Source organism: Salvelinus fontinalis, chromosome 6 (assembly GCF_029448725.1).
Source record: "Salvelinus fontinalis isolate EN_2023a chromosome 6, ASM2944872v1, whole genome shotgun sequence".
Lineage (NCBI taxonomy): Eukaryota > Metazoa > Chordata > Actinopteri > Salmoniformes > Salmonidae > Salvelinus > Salvelinus fontinalis.
Window position 1 is genome coordinate 36,955,015 of NC_074670.1, and position 22,269 is coordinate 36,977,283.

Sequence of the window (22,269 nt, forward strand, 5' to 3'; positions counted from 1 at the left end):
GGCATAAACTAATCTGGACACACCTAGAACAGTATTTTCGGACAACTGAGCACCCTGTACTGAAAATGTTGCAACTGTAACTATCTGCTATTTGTATTGTAAAAGAGCGGGGGAGACAAATGAACAGAACATTTCTTGGGAGTAATGGGGTGAATTTTTGGGCCCCGACCGAGAAGAACCCTTGTGTACCCTGTAAGGTGTGAGGTCAGTCAGTCAGTCAGAGGCTGGGAGCTGTAAGGCTGCTCATGGCCGTCTCTCTGTGGGTGGTGCAGGCAGAGTGAAGGGCAGTGTGGGGGCCAAGTTATTAACTGTCATAGTCGTGCCCACATATTGGATTTCGCTGCAATAATATTTTACTTCCTGGTGACTCCTGCCCGACCCAAGATTCTGTACAGGCGGTTCATTGGGCCCAGAAGCCCAGAGAAGCAGCGTGTGAAAATGGAGAATAGGATGCAACAGTGTTTAAAAAAGTATGACAATCCCCTTATGCATTAATCCTGCTTTCCCTCTACCATCTCTCATTAGGCTAAGAGGTCTGACGTACAGCACAGCTAACAGAGTGTGCCAGTTGTAATATATCCTCATGTAACCCGTACCGTGAGTTCACAAAGACTCGTATTTGGATACAGCCTAGGAAACCTACTTTAGTTGATATTGAGGGAAGTTATTGAAGAATAATCTAAATACTGTGTCTTCATAATGTCTCCTTTTTTCCCATTTGAATATGGTTTCAAAGAAATAGGGATATGTCTCTCAAAACAGTCTCTCAAATAAACTTTTCCGAAGTGAATGTCCTCCTTTTATGCTTTTCTAAAAGACGTGCATGAGGAGAATCCAGTGGAGGCAGGCAGGATGACACCAAAGTGTTATCGATGGATCCACTTATACAGTAGCAAAGTCGGGAACATGGCGGAAGGGGGGTTTACCATAAGCCTCTTATACAGTAGATGTGATCAGCCAGTCTTAGGCATTCACGTCTCGTCCTACAGATTTTGAACACTGATTGAATTGGACGTGGCGTCCGGGGGCGAGCGTGCTCAACCGCCTGTCCATCAGACTCATACAGGAAACTGCACAGTCGATCCTAGATTCTCCCTTCCTGTGTCATTTCTCAACAGGTCAGCGTTAAAGGCTTTTCACACTACTGAGCCAGAACCAAGTCAAGCCAAACCAAGCTGTACTGAGCAGTTCTGGTTATTCATCCACCATATTTGCTGGAACTGTGCTTTTAACGACAATGTAAAAACAAATGATCCAATACCAATTGGAATGGTATGGTGTAAAAAGGGTGTTGTACACTAGCTAAAGGCTCTGCTCCGGAAAAAAACGTAGAAGGAGTGTTTTTCGCACAGATATACAATATATACTGTACGCCAGTCTGGTGTCTGACATAGTGCCAGAGTACAGGAGAAAGAACACAGCAAGCCCCCACCCAGAAAGAATAGAAGGGGAATAACCACGATTGACCATGACTGTAACCATAGTTAGCAGTCATAGCATAGTGATAGCGAGACCCCACAGTCCTATAACTGAGCCCAGAAGCCGAATAAATACGAAACACCATCAAGGTCAGGGTGCCACAATCCACTCAAGCACATTGCTGTTTGGGAAGAGGGAGATGTTGAAACAGATGTTTTTCATATTGCCGTTTGCCGACGTCCAACTGATGAGAGTTCCGTTCCGTTAGCACAGCGAGCTCAGCTGCTGAAAGTATGTCTCCCTAATCACACACAACCTGTCTCCCAGCGTCCATTTACACGGACGTCTCAGAGGATCCACTCCAGAGCATGAGTGATCAACTCGTCTCCATCCTTTTCAAAAGGTAATATTAGCATGTTTCAATGCCCTCGAAAGGTCCATAAAAAAACGACATAACGCTTGAATGCAAATTTGTTCGAATGATGTTATGTCGAAGTCAGTTTGTGTTTTTCAAGAGTAAACCTTTCCCACAAGAAACAGAAACGTAATCCAAAAACACAGGAACCCCAAAATAAATAGCCTTTTATGATGAACTTTATTGACCTGAATGAGGTGGGAATATTTTGGAGTTTCCAACCTGCACGTCGTCAAAACCATTACCGGTTTATTACCAGGATATTTAATATTATTGTACTGGTATGCCCATACATACCCTACCACCTGGCTCTATAAATAATAATACATCACTTTGGAATCGTTATGAAGTTATAAGACAGGATATTGTAATGAAAGCATAATAGTTAAGTACCCAACGTTGATTTCGGCCTATACTGTATATGCAGTCTTGCAGGAGACAGGAATCTGACATTGTCCTGCTTCACTCTGAAAAATGGCAGCCATATTTGTCTTCTCCTGTCCTCTCCTCTGTCACTCTCCCCCTCTCTCCTCCTTGCCCTCCTTCCTCTGCCCTCCTCCCAATACATTCGTGTACATACTACCTCAATTGGGCCGACCAACCAGTGCTCCCGCACATTGGCTAACCGGGCTATCTGCATTGTGTCCCGCCACCCGCCACCCACCACCCGCCAACTTCTCTTTTACGCTACTGCTACTCTCTGTTCATCATATATGCATAGTCACTTTAACCATATCTACATGTACATACCACCTCAATCAGCCTGACTAACCGGTGTCTGTATGTAGCCTGGCTACTTTTACAGCCTCACTGCTGTATAAAGCCTGTCATTTTACTGTTGTTTTATTTCTTTACTTACCTATTGTTCACCTAATACCTTTTTTGCACTATTGGTTAGAGCCTGTAAGTAAGTATTGCACTGTAAGGTCTACTACACCTGTTGTATTCGGCACACGTGACAAATCAATTTGGATTTGGATTTGATTTGAAATGGACAAGCAGTTAACGATATTAAAGATAGTCCGACGTCGACCGTTTGCGTTAGCCCTGACTGCCTCCATCTCTCTCCGTCATATCCTTGTCGTTAGAGAAGAAGGTAGGGTATATGGTTGATAAAGTCTGTCATTACTGTCTCACCAGATGGGCCAGAGGGCAACACGGAGCAGCCTTCTTCCGAAACATATTCATATTTTAACCTATCACTCGCCTCAATCAACTTTGAAGGGCAGAGGGTCACAGTGAAAAAACACATGTACAGACATGCACGCACCCACCCACGCATACAATTGTAGAAAGAGTGCCGTTATATCATTCTCAATATTCTGTGCTGACAATTTTATTACTGATGAACATGAAACCAACAGAGAAGAAAAACGGACTAGTCCAAGGCTCCCAAATAATGTTAAAATAAACCAGACTATTATTGCAACCAATCACCCTATCAGCAATACGGTATTTGATGTTGTTAGACATTGTTTTTGTCATGTACTGTACATTCAAGTCTAAGTGACTCGTCATTTTTGTGAAGAGCAGCCTTAGCATACGTCAGTACTCCTCTCCCTTCCCTCCCCCTCACCCTTTCACCTCCAGAAAAGGGTTTACATTCCAGTGAAACGCCAACAGATTCTAAGCCCACAAGTGCTTCTCATTTTCACTGCAACCTCTGTATGTCTCTTTTATGAGGCTTTTGCCAGAGCAGGCCGACTCCTCGAGTTTAGGAATAGAAAAGGGCTGGTGGCTGCCAAAAACTCTTTGTGGTTGGGAAACAATGGCACGCCCTGTGAGATTCTCACTGCTCCTCAAACCCCAGACGTCCTCCGAGCAGTAATCCTCTGTTCCTTTTGTTTGTCAAATCACAGTTGTCTCCGCAAATTGGTTGTGTCAGCTTTGGCCCAGGAACACCGAGACGACTTGACCAACATGGTTGCCTCTGCTGCCAAAGGGACAGAGAAGAAAGGAGCGGGGAATGGGAGAAATGCTTTAATTGCTGCAGGAATCTAGACAATCTAGTTTGGGAAAATTTGTTTGAGAAATGTGCGGCTAATAAGACAGAGGTGAGCGGTGCGATCCAGCGGGCTCGGTCCTTGCTGAACTTCCAATGGCAACTTGTGTGGCAGTCCAGACTGAGCCCTGGCCATGTTGAGACAGCACTGGAGAATTATGAGCAATTATATAAGCGTGTGTGTATGTGTTTGTGTATCAGGGAGTGGAGGAAGTCGTTGTGGAGAGGCAGGGTTAATCCAGAGGTAATTAATGTTGACAGATGTGGAACGGCCTTGCTCATCCAAGATGCTAAGAAAAACAATTAAAGAGCGGAGCAAGCAGAGTTCCCATAGACATGAACCCAGTGCACTTTCCGTTAATCAAAATGGGAAGCGTTTTTTTGTTCTATACACATAAAGGAATGAGTGAGATCACGCTCTGAGATGACATAGTCTGCAAGGAGTGGATTATTGGGTCAATCTTGAAATATCGTTTGACAGAATATCGAGGATTCACTTTTTCAATCTCACCGATTCTGGATGAATTATGTATAAGGAGCACCGTGTTGAGTCTAGTCTAGGCTGAGTAGGGCTGTGTTATATAGCCAGAGGCTTTGGGGTTGCATTGCAAACTGTGAAAGTGATTACTGCCATGGTTTTGTCCATGTTTCAAATGTCTGCAAGTTTTATTCACTGCTCAATATTGGCAGTATATATTTGAATAAAACACAAACTTCTGTCATCAAAAAAGACCTTCTCATTCCCTCCTCAAAAATGCATAGCACAGAGACGTTTCTGCCCATTTCATTGAGTTTATTGGAAGGGACGAGTGAGGAGTGGGGGAAAAAAACGATTAATAGCTCAAGTTTTACCTTGGCAAATCAAATTCCAATAAAGCTTAGAAAGAAATTAAAATCCGTCCGGTGTGAGAACTAAGCTTTGCACTTGATTGATATACTCTAAGGAGAGAGCGGAGTTCCAAAAGGCTGCAGGTGATTCTTTTACAGCTTGATATATCTAATGCGAGCTGCAGCTTTTATGAACATTAGACTGTTGACACAGGACGGCTCATTTCCTAAACGAGAGACTGGCTTACCTGGAGACATCTGACAGGGAGTATGATTTATAATACTCTGTTCACATAAGGCTTCAGCCTATAAACTACAGGGCGTTTAACTCAAACACTCTCTGTAAATGTAGTGTAAATACAGTGTATATATCGGTAAAAATAGTTGAATATTGGAAAAATACAAACATTGTGGAGGCTAGTTGCTCGGTTGCAACCTGCTGCCACGTTTGGTCATTATTAGCTATTTGGTGTCAGACTTGATATGCCTATAGCAGAAAGAGGGCCTTGACGTGCTTCCAGATGTGACTGATAATGAGAGTATTGAGACGGGGCGTGAAATTAGAAACCAAAATGGAGAACAAGTGTTTCTTGGGAAATGGAGCACTTAGAACAGTGTCTGTGGTATAAAACAATTGGTTTACCATGACTCCAATAAGGGAGCTCCTAGATGCCCCACCCTACAAAGACAACAGACAACAGACAGCGGCCTCATCTTTTGATAGACAGATTACAATTTTATCTCACTGTAAGATTTGACCATTCTTTCTTTGGGTAAGATGACCTCATTGTTGAAAAGTGCCCACTCATTGGATAGGACTTCTCAGTAAGCATTAGCTAAGTTTTACTATGTTCCCGATGGCCAGTACCTCATATTGCACATAAATAAAAATGGCCTTGATTTCCATTCCTTTTAGCATAATTGATAACCCCGCAAGTGAGAGCCATCGCCAAATACAGATATAGTCTTTGCTTCTGTTGCACACCAGACACATCTTCAATCCTCTGATGCGATATGAGGTGTAAATCTGTTTGAAACCTGATTCATTGCATGTGGGGGACACATTGATCAACTTTACAGTGCTGTAAATCATGGATTTTCTGGTAATCTTGAAGCGCTTATACCCCATTGCCAGTACAGCATGTAATTGAAGGAGACCTTTCCAACTGAAAACCGTATAGAATTATGACCTTTATCTCATTATTATTTCTCACTCCCTGCCTTTATTTCTCCCTGTGTCTTTCTCATTTACTTCTCCCCCATGTTTTTCCTGTCCTCCTCTCATTGCCTTACTCTTTTTCTCATCCTTCTCTTTTAAAGGTTCCCGAGGTGTGTTTGCAGGGTTGTGATGTTGGGTCCAGTCAGTCCCTCGTCCTCCAGGACGCCCAGCTGGCCGCAGAATTTCAATGGGAGGGCAGCCCAGGCAGGGCTGCAGTTCTGGGGCCAGGGGGGCCAAAGGCCAGGGGGGAAGGGCCTGATGGATGGAAACCATTAAGGGTGCAGGGCCCCTCCGGACCTGGGTCGGAGAAGGCCAGGCTGAGGCCTAACAGAGAACCCCACTAGATAAATATGTTTAACCTGACAAGAGAGGGTGAGTGTAACCTCCCTCATCCTACCAGACCACGAGCATGTGAACCGAAACCTCCACGTCAATGGTAATAGAAGTCAACCCGCTCACAGACACACACAGAATTCGGTATAGGACACAAATTGACATCACATGCTTCACACAAGTACAATGCCCCCCCCCCCCCCCCCCTTTGTGTAAGGGTAGGAGACCATAAAGAATGGGGGTGAAGGAGTGCGTTTAGGTATGGTCTATAGTCTGCAGGTGCCAGTTAGGCCATCAGACAGAAGAAGCCGATCCCTGAGAGGGAAGATATCACCATAGCCTGGTCGGCTGACAGCTCCATGGCTCCTTATTGAAAAATCTATGTCCATTTGTGCATCCAGCTCACCTGGCTGCCTGCCAGCTCGCTTGAAGTCACCTAAAGTAGCCTGATCCTGTTACCTGATTCCTGATTCGCTGAGCCGAAGTGACTTTGCAGCTGAAGTCATAGCTATGGCTAGCCACTCTCTGTGTTGTTGTGCACAGTACACACTATAGCAACGGCCCTCCTGACATGTAGATCTGGTGATTAAGATGACCTTATTGTTGTTGTTGAATCGTCCTTCATTAAAGCCCTCATTCCTACTGTAGCAGTCCTGTCTCGAAAAATCATGTTTTCCAATACTTTAGGCACACTTGATTTAGCTCACCCGCTGTGCCGGATGAGCAGGACGTGCACCTTTGGGACTATTCTATTGATTCTATTATGCCAGGCAAGCTACTGAAAATCAAGCACACCTAAAGTATTTAAAAGAAAACCCAGGTTTGAGGTATAGTCGTTAATGGTAAATATTCCATTGTGAATTTTGCCTTAGGCAATGGGATTTTGCCTCAGGCAATGTGTAAACTCATCATTCCTCATTGGATTACATTTGATGAAGTAGGCTATTATTATATCCTTATAATAATATAAGGGGGATGAATGGGTATAAACTATGAGCTACAGCAGCGCTGTTTGATGCAGGTGGATGAAACATCCAACAACAAAATCTATATCCAAATTCAAATCCAAATAACTCAGAATGTGTGATGCTATTCCAAGTAGCAATTACAAGATCCAGAAATGCAATCCTCTCTGGTTTATATTACATTGTGATCCTTTCCACTCAAATGAACTTGATTTTAATGAAGCGTTTGGAAGAACTTCGCTGATTTACCTTTAATGCATGGTGAACTCATCGGGTGAAGGGGTGGGGGAGGGGGGGGGATGAAGGAGGAGGAGGAGGAAGAGTTGTGATTGACTCCTTGCGCTTGCATGTGTGTGTGCCCATGTATGTGTGTGCATGCACTCTGCGCTGATCCTCTGGAGTTGACTTGGCATTCATAATCAAGATGACGTAGCCACCCGTCTGTATGGTATAGGACTCGGCTATGACATACGGTCAACATGTCACAGTCACACAATTTCTTTGTAAACGTCCCCCTCGGAGCATCCGGTTGGTCCCTTCTGCCTGGTACAGTCAGACTCTCCCCTACTGCTTTCTTGCCAGGGAACCTTGCAGCGGGAGGTAGCACTGGGTGTATAATGCAATTTAATTGATTAAAATAAAACATTAAAGCACTACCTTATTGAATTTGACGGCACGTACGGCTCCGGATCTCACTGGCCACTCTCTTTTATTGGCTGGGATAAAGGGGATCACGTCATCCCCCCAGACAAACCTTGGCAGGAGGACGTCCTGCAGGACACAGATTTATTTAGACCCCCCCCATTACATCACCCCCCCTCCCACCGAATGTCTCCCTCGTGCCACTCTAACCTTGGGCATTGGAGAGAGAGAGCGAGAGAGAGAGAGTGCGAGAGAGAGAGAGAGAGAGAGAGAGAGAGAGAGATCCATTGTTTTAAAAGACTTCAGCGCTGGGTAGGAGAGAGGAGGCAGGAGGATGGAGGGAGGGGACAGAGAGAAGGGGAGTGACTCCCCACAGGGTAAAAACGAATGGAATCAACATATTTAATAAATAAAAAGAGCTTAAAAAAATACATTTATGTGGATATTTTAGGTGTGCCGCAGAATTGTATATCCCATCAAGGTGTACCACTGTTTAGACTAAAATGTTCCTATTAATGTATTTATATTTCAACCTTTTTTATTATTAAATAGGGTTTATTTATTTTATTTCATCGTTTTTGTAGTTCCTTCCTCATGATGGTTAATTTGTGTGTACCCCTTTAAGAGCATCCCGCGAATCTAGCCACTGGTGCAGACTAAAGATGGAACAAGGAACTTCTTAATCATCATCAACAGACAGCTCAATGGATAAATGAAGAGAGAAACTCTAAACAGAGCGGAAGAGGAAGAGAGGCCCAACTCGGTGGAAAATCCAGCTCCCTCCAGTAGGTGGCGATTTTTCATTGTTTTGCCCACCAAGCAAGGAGTTTTTGTAAGGAGGTCAGTGTATGGTATATTTCCTATGTGAAGTTTATTTGATCGAATAGAAGTTTCGTAATGCTTAAGTTGTTATGGGTGTACTGATATAAGCCCTGGCAACTTGAAAAAAAACCACTTTATATCGGATTCATCTCGAGATGGCTATGCATATTCCTGGAAGGAGGCTAGAAGCATAGCATCTCTCTCCATTGAATACAGGCAGTTGAAATCAACAACCCTCATTGAATATTTAAAAAAGGATTACAATAATGAGAGGTATCCACCAATCCAAAGAAATGAGTGGGAGCTAGACAGCCCGCCGTGCCACTTTGTGGACAACAACTCCCATTGTTACGGCGGAAAGAGGTGTCTGTCTTGTCAGTATATCCATAATCTTTGCTCTGAAGAAGAAGAGTGAGGTACTATGTATTCACAGTGAACCAGCAAAGATCCACGTTGATCTGAAGTTTCATAAATCAATGTGCTGAGTCAGAATCTTAGTGATAACTATTGGTTATGAATTTCAACAAGTGAAGATTAATGAAGTAGTTTGACAGATAATTAATTCAAGTGGGACAAGTTATATTAAGTATCGGGTTGGAAGTAAACATTTGCTGAACAGTGATGACATAGTGACATGATTGTTGCATTTCGAACATTGATAGTCATTTTATTGGGATTATATTTGGCTGCTTCCCCAGAATCAGATTAACTCGTGGATACTATTTTTATGTCTCTATGTCCAGTATGAAGGAAATTAGAGGTAGTTTTGCCAGCCAATGCTAACTAGCATTAACGCAATGATTGGAGGTCTACAGGAACAGTTAGCATGATACAGTGACTTGCGAAAGTATTCACCCCCTTGGTAATGTTCCTATTTCATTGCCTAAGAATCTGGAATTTAAATAGATTTTTTGGGGGGCTGTATCATTTGATTTACACAACATGCCTATCACTTTGAAGATGCAAAATATGTTTTATTGCGAAACAAACAAGAAATAAGACAAAAAACTGAACACTTGAGTGTGCATAACTATTCATCCCAACAAAGTCAATTCTTTGTAGAGCCACCTTTTTTTGCAGTAATTACAGCTGCAAGTCTCTTGGGGTATGTCCCAACAAACTTGGCACATCTAGCCACTGGGATTTTTGCCCATTCTTCAAGGCAAAACTGCTCCAGCTCCTTCAAGTTGGATGGGTTCCGCTGGTGTACAGCAATCTTCAAGTCATGCCACAGATTGACAATTGGATTGAGGTCTGGGCTGTGACTAGGCCATTCTAAGACATTTAAATGTTTTCCCTTAAACCACTCAAGTGTTGCTTTAGCAGTATGCGTAGGGTCATTGTCCTGCTGGAAGGTGAACCTCCGTCCCAGTCTCAAATCTCTGGAAGACTGAAACAGGTTTCCGTCAAGAATTTCCCTGTATTTAGTGCCATCCATCATTCCTTGAATTCTGACCAGTTTCCCAGTCCTTGCCGATGAAAAACATCCCCAAAGCATGATGCTGCCACCACCATGCTTCACTGTGGGTATGGTGTTCTCGGGGTGATGAGTGGTGTTTAGTCTCATCTGACCAGAGTTCTTCCATATTTTTGGGGAGTCTACCACATGCCTTTTGGCGAACACCAAACATGTTTGCTTTTACTTGTCTAGGACTGGGGTGCCGCTAGCGGCACACCCCCACCACCCCCACTGAAAAGGCAGAGCCGCGAAATGCAAAAAAATTTTTTTTTTTTTTATATTTAACTTTCACACATTAAAGTCCAATACAGCTAATGAAAGACACAGATCTTGTGAATCCAGCCAACATGTCCGATTTTTAAAATGTTTTACAGGGAAGACACAATATGTAAAGATGTAAATCTATTAGCTAAACACATTAGCATAATCCACCATCTTTTCTTTGTCCACCAACACCAGTAGCTATCACCAATTCGGCTAAACTAAGATATTTATAGCCCCTAACCAAGAAAAAAACTCATCAGATGACAGTCTGATAACATATTTATGGTATAGGATAGGTTTTGTTAGAAAAATGTGCCTATTTCCGGTAGATGTCATAGTTTACAATTGCACCCACCGTCACAAATGGACTAGAATAAATACAATGAGCAACGTGTTTACCTAACTACTAATCATCAAACATTTCGTAAAAATATACAGCATACACTAATCGAAAGACACAGATCCTGTGAATACAGACAATATTTCAGATTTTCTAAGTGTCTTACAGCGAAAACACAATAAATCGTTATATTAGCATAGCACATGTGCAAACATTACACCAGCATTGATTCTAGCCAAAGAGAGCGATAACGTAAACATAGCCAAAATATATTAATTTTTTCACTAACCTTCTCAGAATTCTTCACATGACACTCCTGTAACATCACATTACAACATACATATACAGTTTGTTCGAAAATGTGCATATTTAGCCACCAAAATCATGGTTAGACAATGAGAAAAGTAGCCCAGCTGGTCAGAAAATGTCCTGCGCCACATTAGACAGTGATCTAGTCGTATACATAAATACTCATAAACGTGACTAAAAAATACAGGGTGGACAGCGATTGATAGACAATTTAATTCTTAATACAATCGCGGAATTACATTTTTTAAATTATCCTTACTTTTCAATACAGTTTGCGCCAAGCGAAGCTACGTCAAACAAGATGGCATCCTAAGCAATTAACATTTTTCGACAGAAACACGATTTATCATAATAAATTGTTCCTACTTTGAGCTGTTCTTCCATCAGAATCTTGGTCAAAGAATCCTTTCTTGGGTCTAATCGTCTTTTGGTCGAAAGCTGTCCTCTTGCCATGTAGAAATGCCCATTGCGTTCGGCATGAACTGGAAGCGTGGCCAGAGATTCACAGTGTCTCAGAAAAAAATGTCCCAAAATCGCACTAAACGGGTATAAATTGCTATAAAACGGTTTAAATTAACTACCTTATGATGTTTTTAACTCCTATAACGAGTAGAAACATGACCTGAGAAATATTACTGGCTCCACTAATGCTTGGAAAAAGAACGGGTCGGTGCCCACCGTGCGTCCGACGCAGCAGGAAAGGAGTGCCTACCTACATGTGTTTTTCATTTATAGTGGCTGTGATTGCGCAATCCACACCATTCAAATCGTCATCACGTAAAGGCATCCAGGGGAAGACGTAAGCAGTGTCCGTATACTCATAGCAATAACAGTCGCCTTTAAACTGACTCCAGAACAGGGGCCAAAATGTGTGAAATCTGACTCCATGTCAGGGAAATTGCTGTAGAATGAGTTCTGTTCCACTCAGAGACAAAATTTCAACGGCTATAGAAACTATAGACTGTTTTCTATCCAATAATAATAATAATATGCATATTGTACGATCAAGAATTTTGTAGGAAGCCGTTTCAAAAATTACACGATTTCCATAAATAGTGACAACAGCCCCCCCTAGCCTCAACAGGTTTTAAGCAATGCCTTTTTTTTCTGGCCAGCTCTATGGAGTATACGGCTTAAAGTGGTCCTATGGACAGATTCTCCAATCTCCACTGTGGAGCTTTGCAGCTCCTTCAGGGTTATCGATGGTCTCTTTGTTGCCTCTCTGATTAATGCCCTCCTTGTCTTGGCCGTGAGTTTTGGTGGGCGGCCCTCTCTTGGCAGGTTTGTTGTGGTGCCATATTCTTTCCATTTTTTAATAATGGATTTAACCTGTTAGTGTGTAGGGGGCGCTGTTTTCACTTTTGGAAAAAATCGTGCCCAAATGAAACGGCCTTGTACTCTATTCTAGATCGTACAATATGCATATTATTATTACTATTGGATAGAAAACACTCTCAAGTTTCTAAAACTGTTTGAATTATATCTGTGAGTTAAACAGAACTCATTTTGCAGCAAACTTCCAGACAAATCTGAAATCGAGGCTCTGTTCCAGGGCCTGCCTATTCAACTGGCTTATATCTATCGATATACATGCACTTCATACGCCTTCCACTAGATGTCAACAGGCAGTGGGAGGTGAAATACGGTGTCTAGCTTGATCTGAGGTCAAACAAGAGCTTTTGGAGTGACAGATCTGGAAATTTCATTGTCTTCGAAGGCGCGAGAAGGAACCCCAGATTGCCTTCTGAAAAGCGTTCAATATACACGGCTAATATCTCCGGCTCTGATTTTGTTTGATACATGTGATAATATCATCGTAAAGTATGTTTTTTCAACCGAGTTTTATCAGATTATTCAACGTTTATCGGGACTTTTGGAGTTTTCCGTTGTTTGCGTCGAGAGAAGATGGACATGTTCGCGCCACTTGGCTAGCTAAGGTTGCTAATTCGACAGGAGAAAAGGACATTCTAAAACCAAACAACGATTTATTCTAGACCAAGGACTCATTGTACAAGATTCCGATGGAAGCTCAGCAAAAGTAAGACAACATTTATGATGTTATTTCGTATTTTTGTGTGAAATGTTTAGTCCTATTCTCCACCCTTTTAGCGGGCGCTGTCTCGCAATAAAGCTGTATGTCGTACTAAAGTTATTTAAAAAAATCTAACACAGCGGTTGCATTAACCTGTCTAGGATCAGCGTGGCGCTAGCGGCACACCCCCCCCCCCCCCACTGAAAAACCAGTGCCGCGAAATTCAAAAAAAATATTTTTTTAAAATATTTAACTTTCACACATTAAAGTCCAATACAGCTAATGAAAGACACAGATCTTGTGAATCCAGTCAACATTTCCGATTTTTAAAATGTTTTACAGGGAAGACACAATATGTAAAGATGTACATCTATTACCTAAAAACACATTAGCATAATCCACCATCTTTTATTTGTCCACCAACACCAGTAGCCATCACCAATTCGGCTAAACTAAGATATTTATAGCCCCTAACCAACAAAAAAACTCATTAGATGACAGTCTGATAACATATTTATGGTATGGGATAGGTTTTGTTAGAAAAAAGTGCATATTTCAGGTAGATGGCATAGTTTACAATTGCACCCACCGTCACAAATGGACTAGAATAATTACAATGAGCAACGTGTGTACCTAACTACTAATCATCAAACATTTCGTAAAAATACACAGCATACACGAATCGAAAGACACAGATCCTGTGAATACAGACAATATTTCAGATTTTCTAAGTGTCTTACAGCGAAAACACAATAAATCGTTATATTAGCTTAGCACATAGCAATTAGCAGCCCAGCATTGATTCTAGCCAAAGTGAGCGATAAAAGTCAACATCGCCAAAAGATATTAATTTTTTCACTAACCTTCTCAGAATTCTTCCGATGACACTCCTGTAACATCACATTACAACATGCATATACAGTTTGATCGAAAATGTTTATATTTAGCCACCAAAATCATGGTTAGACAATGTGAAATGTAGCTCAGCTGGTCAGAAAATGTCCTTGCGCCACTTAGACAGTGATCTACTCTTATACATAAATACTCATAAACGTGACTAAAAAATATAGGGTGGACAGGGATTGATAGACAATTTAATTCTTAATACAATTGCGTTATTACATTTTTTAATTTATCCTTACTTTTCAATACAGTTTGCGCCAAACGAAGCTACGTCAAAAAACATGGCGTCCTAAGCCACTAAAATGTTTCGACAGAAACACGATTTATCATAATAAAAATGTCCTACCTTGAGCTGTTCTTCCATCAGTATCTTGGGCAAAGGATCCTTTCTTGGGAGAAATCGTCTTTTGGTGGAAAGCTGTCCTCTTGCCATGTGGAAATGTCAACTGCGTTCGGGATGAACTGAAAAGCGTGCCCAACTTTTCACATCGTTGCAAAAATAAATGTCCCAAAATCGCACTAAACGGATATAAATTGCTATAAAACGCTTTAAATTAACTACCTTATGATGTTTTTAACTCCTATAACGAGTGAAAAGATGACCGGAGAAATATAACAGGCTAAACTAACGCTTGGAACAGGTGCGCGCCGGTGTCCTCTAGGCTCATGACGCAGCTCCCAAAGAATGACTAGCGTCAGGGTTTTTTCATTTGTAGGGCCTGTGAACGCGCAATCGACCCCGTTGGAATCGTCATCACGTAAAGGCATCCAGGGGAAGACGTAAGAAGTGTCCGTATAGTCATAGCAACGACAGTGCCCTTTTAAATGACTTCAGAAGAGTGGCCAACATTTCTCAAATCTGACTCCATGTCAGGGAAATTGCTGTAGAATGGGCTCTGTTCCACTTAGAGACAAAATTTCAACTCCTATAGAAACTATAGACTGTTTTCTATCCAATAATAATAATAATATGCATATTGTACGATCAAGGATTTTGTGGGAAGCCGTTTAAAAAATTAGCCAAATTAGCATAAATAGTCTAAACAGCGCCCCCATCCCCAACAGGTTAAGAACCAGTGTATCTTTCATTTGCCATACAACAAGTATTTTTATGTAAAGTTTATGATGAGTTATTTGGTCAGATTAGGTGAGTGTCAGAAATATATCCGGACATTCTGGGAAAAAGTTGCTACATTTTCACAATGTATAACCACGTTTTTCAGCTCTAAATATGCACATTTTTGAACAAAACATAAATATTTGTGTAACATGATGTTATAAGACTGTCATCTGATGAAGTTGTCCAAAGGTTAGGGATTTATTTTATATTTATTGCTGGTTTTTGCTAAAGCTATCTTTGCTGTGAATAAATGCAGTTGTGTGTTTGGCTATTGTGGTAAGCTAATATATTTCTATATTGTGTTTTCGCTGTAAAACACTTAAAAAATCTGAAATATTGGCTGGATTCACAAGATGTTTATCTTTCATTTGCTGTACACCATGTATTTTTTCATAAATGTTTTATGATGAGTATTTATGTATTTCACGTTGTTCTCTGTAATTATTCTGGCTGCTTCGGTGCTATTTGTGATTGTAGCTGCAATGTAAAACTATGATTTATACCTCAAATATACAATACATAAATGTATTGTGTAACATGTTATAAGACTGTTATCTGATGAAGTTGTTTCTTGGTTAGTGACTAATTATATCTATATTTTGTCGGTTTTTTGAAAGCTACCTATGCGGTGGATAAATAGCGTTGTGTGTTTGGCTATTGTGGTGAGCTAACATAAATATATATTGTGTTTTCGCTGTAAAACATTTAAAAAAAAACATTTAATGTTGGCTGGATTCACAAGATGTTTATCTTTCATTTTCTGTATTGGACTTGTTAATGTGTGAAAGTTAAATATTTCAAAAAAATAGGCAGCGGAATGCTGTGGGTGTTCCGCTAGCGGAACCCCGGGGCGAGAAAAGTTAATGGTGCTCCATGGGATGTTCAAAGTTTCGGATATTTTTTTATAACTCAACCCTGATCTGTACTTCTCCACAACTTTGTCCCTGACCTGTTTGGAGAGGTCCTTGGTCTTCATGGTGCCACTTGTTTGGTGGTGCCACTTGCGTAGTGGTGTTGCAGACTTTGGGGCCTTTCAGAACAGGTGTATATAGGCTGAGATCATGTGTCACTTAGATTGCACACAGGTGGACTTTATTTAACTAATTATGTGACTTCTGAAGGTAATTGGTTGCACCAGATCTTATTTAAGGGCTTCATAGTGAATACATATGCACCCACCACTTTTCAGTTTAGAATTTTTTTGTATTTTTTTTCATTTGACTTCACATATTTGGAATATTTTGTGTATGTCCATTACATACCTGAAGGGCATTTTTCGGAATTTGCTGTATGATCGATGAGAATCTCCATATTGCAAATGTACGGTCCCTTACTAGACGTCCGCAAATGTTTTTAAAATTCGCCGACGGCTGTGGGCTGTGCACCAGGGCCAGATCTTCCGGGAAGTCATCGAACGTTTTATAAAATGTTCAAATTTTGGTCATTTTTCCGCTGTCCCGGTAAATTCCACCAGAATCTTATTGCAAATTTACAAAACATCACCAATCACGATATGGCCATTTCTCCTAAACGGAAAAGACTTCGAAGACGAAACTTGGTGAGAATAGGGGCTGTTTCGAAGGGTTAAAAAGGTCACATCTTTCCAAAACTTCATATGTGTGATTAGTTAACCCTCATGAACTGTAAATAAGCAATTTCTCCCAACAGATGTCAAAGAAAAAACTTCACACACACACACACACATAAAGGATGGAATGACACAGTGCGGGTCTTAAAGACACACAGAGCCTGCAATGGCATTACCATCATCTCAAGGTCGTGCCGAGTTCAACGAGATGCCCCGCTTGACCGTAGCTCACTCGGTCTGAGCACCGCAACAGTGAAAAAAAGTAGGCCCAAAATGAAGCCTGGCCCTAAATTTCAGGTGCTTTTGGGTGACAGCGGGGGAACCGTTGGCATTAACCCTTAACAGTGAAAATAAGGTGTTTACATACAGTTTGCAGTGACTTCTCTCCCCATAGGAATACATTGCCATACATCGCTGCTCTGGCTCCAAATGACCTTTCGATCCGAAACTTGGGTTTCGGGGTCGCCTCAGTTAGGCCTACCGATAATGTCAGAACTGGACCAGCAGCTAGAACATAACTACATGTTTTATATTTTTATTATGGTTTAAACAGAAGGCGCTGTGAATTTTGGGCCTGCTCTGAAATATGTGATAGTTGGCTTCTAAACGAGTTGGAAAAACTGGGTGTGGTGTCAGTTTGTATCAGTTTGGTGTCATCTAATTGACTGATGGACGGTGACTTGCTGGCTGACTTTTGTCCATTTGCAAAATGTTTAAACAGTGATAGACCATCACCAAATTGACATTCTGAGATCAACACCAACGAGCAATGGAGAGGAACCAGAATCACTGCCCGGCCATCCCGAGTTCATCGGGCCAGTCAATTTTGCATTTCTGCAGTATTTTTGAGCATGTCAAATTCGTGAAGGTAAATGCCCATTAAAACATATTGCAAATGGACAGTACATTTGCAATAAGATTCAACAATGAAAAAACATCACCAAATGGACATGGTGAAATCAACACAACGAGCGATGGAGAGGAACCACTATCACTGCCCGGCCATCCCGATTCATCGGGCCAGTCAATTTTGCATTTCTGCAGTATTTTTTGAGCATGTCAAATTCGTGATGGTAAATGCCCATTGAAACATATTGCAAATGGACAGCCATGCACCTGGTGATTGGAATAGGTTACCAGGAGCACATTTTAAAAATGTTTTTTAATGCCTTTAGGGGGGAGCAAGGGGTCTACGGTTGGGTAAGGAGCACCCCCCACCCATGCCCATCCAATAGGGTGCGCCCCTGGTCATTTTAAATGTTTTTCAATAAAATAAAAAAAGAGCAGATTCCCACTTCTCCCTCATCATACATGACAAATAGACCATCTAGTTTGATTCATGGCTTAACATAGTGCTATATAGCATTTGGGCAGTATAAATGCCATTTGGACATGAATGCACCAATTTGTAAGTCGCTCTGGATAAGAGCGTCTGCTAAATGACTTAAATGTAAATGTTCACTGACTTTTGGGTTTGGAAACTGACTTCCTATGATCGTACATGGCAAATGGACTGACATCCTGATTTGGAACTTTCAATACTTTCATATTGCATTTGCTAGCTAGCAATTGCGCTAATGCTAGTTGTCAACTTCATTTAAACTGAACGCAGAGACAAAAAAAATGGTGTCCCCGAGTTCCAAAATGTAACACAATAAAATAACAATAATGAGGCTATACAAAGAGGGTACCAAGTCAATGTGCGGGGTTACAAGTTAGTTGAGTAGCAGCAGTGTAAAAACAAAGGGGGGGGGGGGGGGGGGGGGCAATGTGAGTAGTCCGGCTGGACATTTGAATAATTGTTCAGCAGTCTTATGGCTTGGGGGTAGAAGCTGTCAAGGAGCCTTGTGGACCTAGTCTTGGCACTCCGGTACCGCTTGCCATGCGAAAGCAGAGAAAACAGTCTATGACTTGGGCCTTCCTCTGACACCACCTAGTATATAGGTCTTGGATGGCAGGAAGCTTTGCCCCAATGATGTACCAATGATGTACTGGGCCATACGCAATACCCTCTGTAGCTCTTTATGGTCAGAGGCCAAGCAGTTGCCATGCCAGTCGGAGATGCAACCGGTCTGGATGCTCTCGATGGTGCAGCTGTAGAACTTTTTGAGGATCTGGGAACCCATGCCAAATCTTTTCAGTCTCCTGAGGGGGAAAAGGTGTTGTCATGCTCTCTTCACAACTGTCTTGGTGTGTTTGGACCATGGTAGTTTATTGGTGATGTGGATACCAAGTGTAACGACAGTCCTCCTCCTCTTCATCTGAAGAGGAGGAGTATTGAGGGAACCAAGGCGCAGCGTAGTGAAATGACATAATTTATTTAACAAAACACGAACTTGACTAAACTAACAAAAACAACAAACGGTGTAGACAGACCTTGACGACGAACTTACATAAAACAAGAAGAACGCACGAAAAGGAAACATAGGCTACACAAACGAACAAACCGTAAACAGTCCCGTGTGGTGTACAGACACAGACACGGAAGACAATCACCCACAACGAACACTGTGAAAAACGCCTACCTAAATATGACTCTTAATTAGAGGAACGCCAAACACCTGCCTCTAATTAAGAGCCATACCAGGCAACCCAATAAACCAACACAGAAACAGAAAACATAGAATGCCTACCCAAACTCATGTCCTGACCAACTAACACATATAACAAACTAACAGAAATAGGTCAGGAACGTGACATAACCCCCCCCATAAGGTGCGAACTCTGGGCGCACCAGCACAAAGTCTAGGGGAGGGTCTGGGTGGGCATCTGACCACGGTGGTGGCTCAGGCTCCGGGCGAGGTCCCCACCCCACCATAGTCAATCCCAGCCTCCATCTCCCCCTAAAAATGTCCACCCACATCTTCCCCCCACAAAATCCTCTTGGTAACATCCATGACAGGGACAGCACCGGGACAGAGGGATAGATCAAGACAGAGGGATAGCACAAGACAGAGGGATAGATCAGAATATAGAGGTAGCTCAGGATAGAGAGGGAGATCAGGATAGAGGGGCAACTCCGGACTGAAAGGCAGCTCCGGACAGAGAGACAGCTCTGGACTGAGGGGCAGTTCTGGGTATATAGCCATTTCTGGCTGAAGGGCAGCTCATGGCTGACTGACGAATCTGGACGCTCATGGCAGGCTGACGGCTCTCGACGCTCATGGCGGGCTGACGGCTCTCGACGCTCATGGCTGGCTGAAGGCTCTGGACGCTCATGGCTCACTGACGGCTCTCGACGCTCATGGCTGGCTGACGGCTCTCGACGCTCATGGCTGGCTGAAGGCTCTCGACGCTCATGGCTGGCTGAAGGCTCTGGACGCTCATGGCTCACTGACGGCTCTGGCAGATCCTGTCTGGCTGGCGGCTCTGGCAGATCCTGTCTGGTTGGCGGCTCTGGCAGATCCTGTCTGGTTGGCGGCTCTGGCAGATCCTGTCTGACGGACGGCTCTAGCGGCTCCTGTCTGGCGGGCGGCTCTAGCGGCTCCTGTCTGGCGGACGGCTCTGTAGGCTCATGGCAGACGGGCGGCTTTGCAGGCTCATGGCAGACGGGCGGCTTTGCAGGCTCATTGCAGACGGATGGCTCAGATGGCGCTGGGGAGACGGATGGCTCAGATGGCGCTGGGGAGACAGATGGCTCAGATGGCGCTGGGGAGACGGATGGCTCTGGCCGGATAAGGCGCACTGTAGACCTGGTGCGTGGTGCCGGAACTGGAGGCACCGGGCTAAGGACACGCACCTTCATACTAGTGCGGGGAGCAGGGACAGGGCACACTGGACTCTCAAAGCCTACTCTATACCTGGTGCGTGGTACCGGCACTGGTGGCACCGGGCTGAGGGCAAGCACATCAGGATTAGTAGGGGGAGAAGAAACAGTGTGTACAGGGCTCTGGAGACGCACAGGTGGCTTAGTGCGTGGTGCCGGAACTGGAGGCACCGAACTGGATACACGCACTACAGGGAGAGTGCGTGGGGAAGGAACAGGGCTCTGGAAACGCACTGGTAGCCTAGTGCGTAGTGTAGGCACTGTAGGTACTAGGCTGGGGCGGGGAGGTGGCGCCGGAAATACCGGACCGTGCAGGCGTACTGGCTCTCTTGAGCATTGAGCCTGCCCAACCTTACCTGGTTGAATGCTCCCGGTCGCCCGACCAGTGCGGGGAGGTGGAATAACCCGCACCATCTATGCACACGTACAGGAGACACCCTGCGCTCTACTGCGTAACATGGTGTCTGCCCGTACTCCCGCTCTCTACGGTTAGCCTGAGAAGTGGGCGCAGGTCTCCTACCTGCCCTTGGCCCACTACCTCTTAGCCCCCTCCCCAAGAAATTTTTGGGTGTTACTCACGGGCTTTTTGGGCTTCCGTGCAAGACGCGTCCCCTCATAACTCCGGTTCCTCTCTCTCTTTTCCTCCGCTCTCCGAACTGCCTCCAGCTGTTCCCATGGACGGTGATTCACTTTAGCCCATGGTCCTTCTCCGTTAAATATTTGCTCCCAACTCCACAAGTCCTGTATACTCTCCCGTTGCTCGAAATTCCGCTGCTTGGTTCTGGATTGGTGGGTGATTCTGTAACGACAGTCCTCCTCCTCTTCATCTGAAGAGGAGGAGTATTGAGGGAACCAAGGCGCAGCGTAGTGAAATGACATAATTTATTTAACAAAACACGAACTTGACTAAACTAACAAAAACAACAAACGGTGTAGACAGACCTTGACGACGAACTTACATAAAACAAGAAGAACGCACGAAAAGGAAACATAGGCTACACAAACGAACAAACCGTAAACAGTCCCGTGTGGTGTACAGACACAGACACGGAAGACAATCACCCACAACGAACACTGTGAAAAACGCCTACCTAAATATGACTCTTAATTAGAGGAACGCCAAACACCTGCCTCTAATTAAGAGCCATACCAGGCAACCCAATAAACCAACACAGAAACAGAAAACATAGAATGCCCACCCAAACTCACGTCCTGACCAACTAACACATATAACAAACTAACAGAAATAGGTCAGGAACGTGACACCAAGGAACTTGAAACTCTCTACCCGCTCCACTACTGCCCCGTCAATGTGAATGGGGGCATGCTCGGCCCTCCTTTTCCTGTAGTCCACAATCATCTCCCTTGTCTTGCTCACGTTGAGTGAGAGGTTGTTGTCCTGGCACCACTGCCAGGTCTCTGACCTCCTCCCTATAGGCTGTCTCATCATTGTCAGTGAACAGGCCTACTACTGTTGTGTCATCAGCAAACGTAATGATGGTGTTGGAGTCGTGCTTGGCCACACAGTTGTGGGTGAACAGGGAGTACAGGAGGGGACTAAGCACGCACCCCTGAGGGGCCCCCGTGTTGAGGATCAGCATGGCAGATGTGCTGTTGCCTACCCTTAACACCTGGAGGTGGCCCGTCAGGAATTCCAGGATACAGTTGCAGAGGGAGGTGTTTAGTCCCAGGGTCCTTAGCTTAGTGATGAGTTTTGTGGGCACTAGGGTGTTGAACGCTGAGCTATAGTCAATGAACGGCATTCTCACATAGGTGTTCCTTTTGTCCAGGTGGGAAAGTGTAGTTTAGGGTGCGATTGAGATTGCATCATCTGTGGATCTGT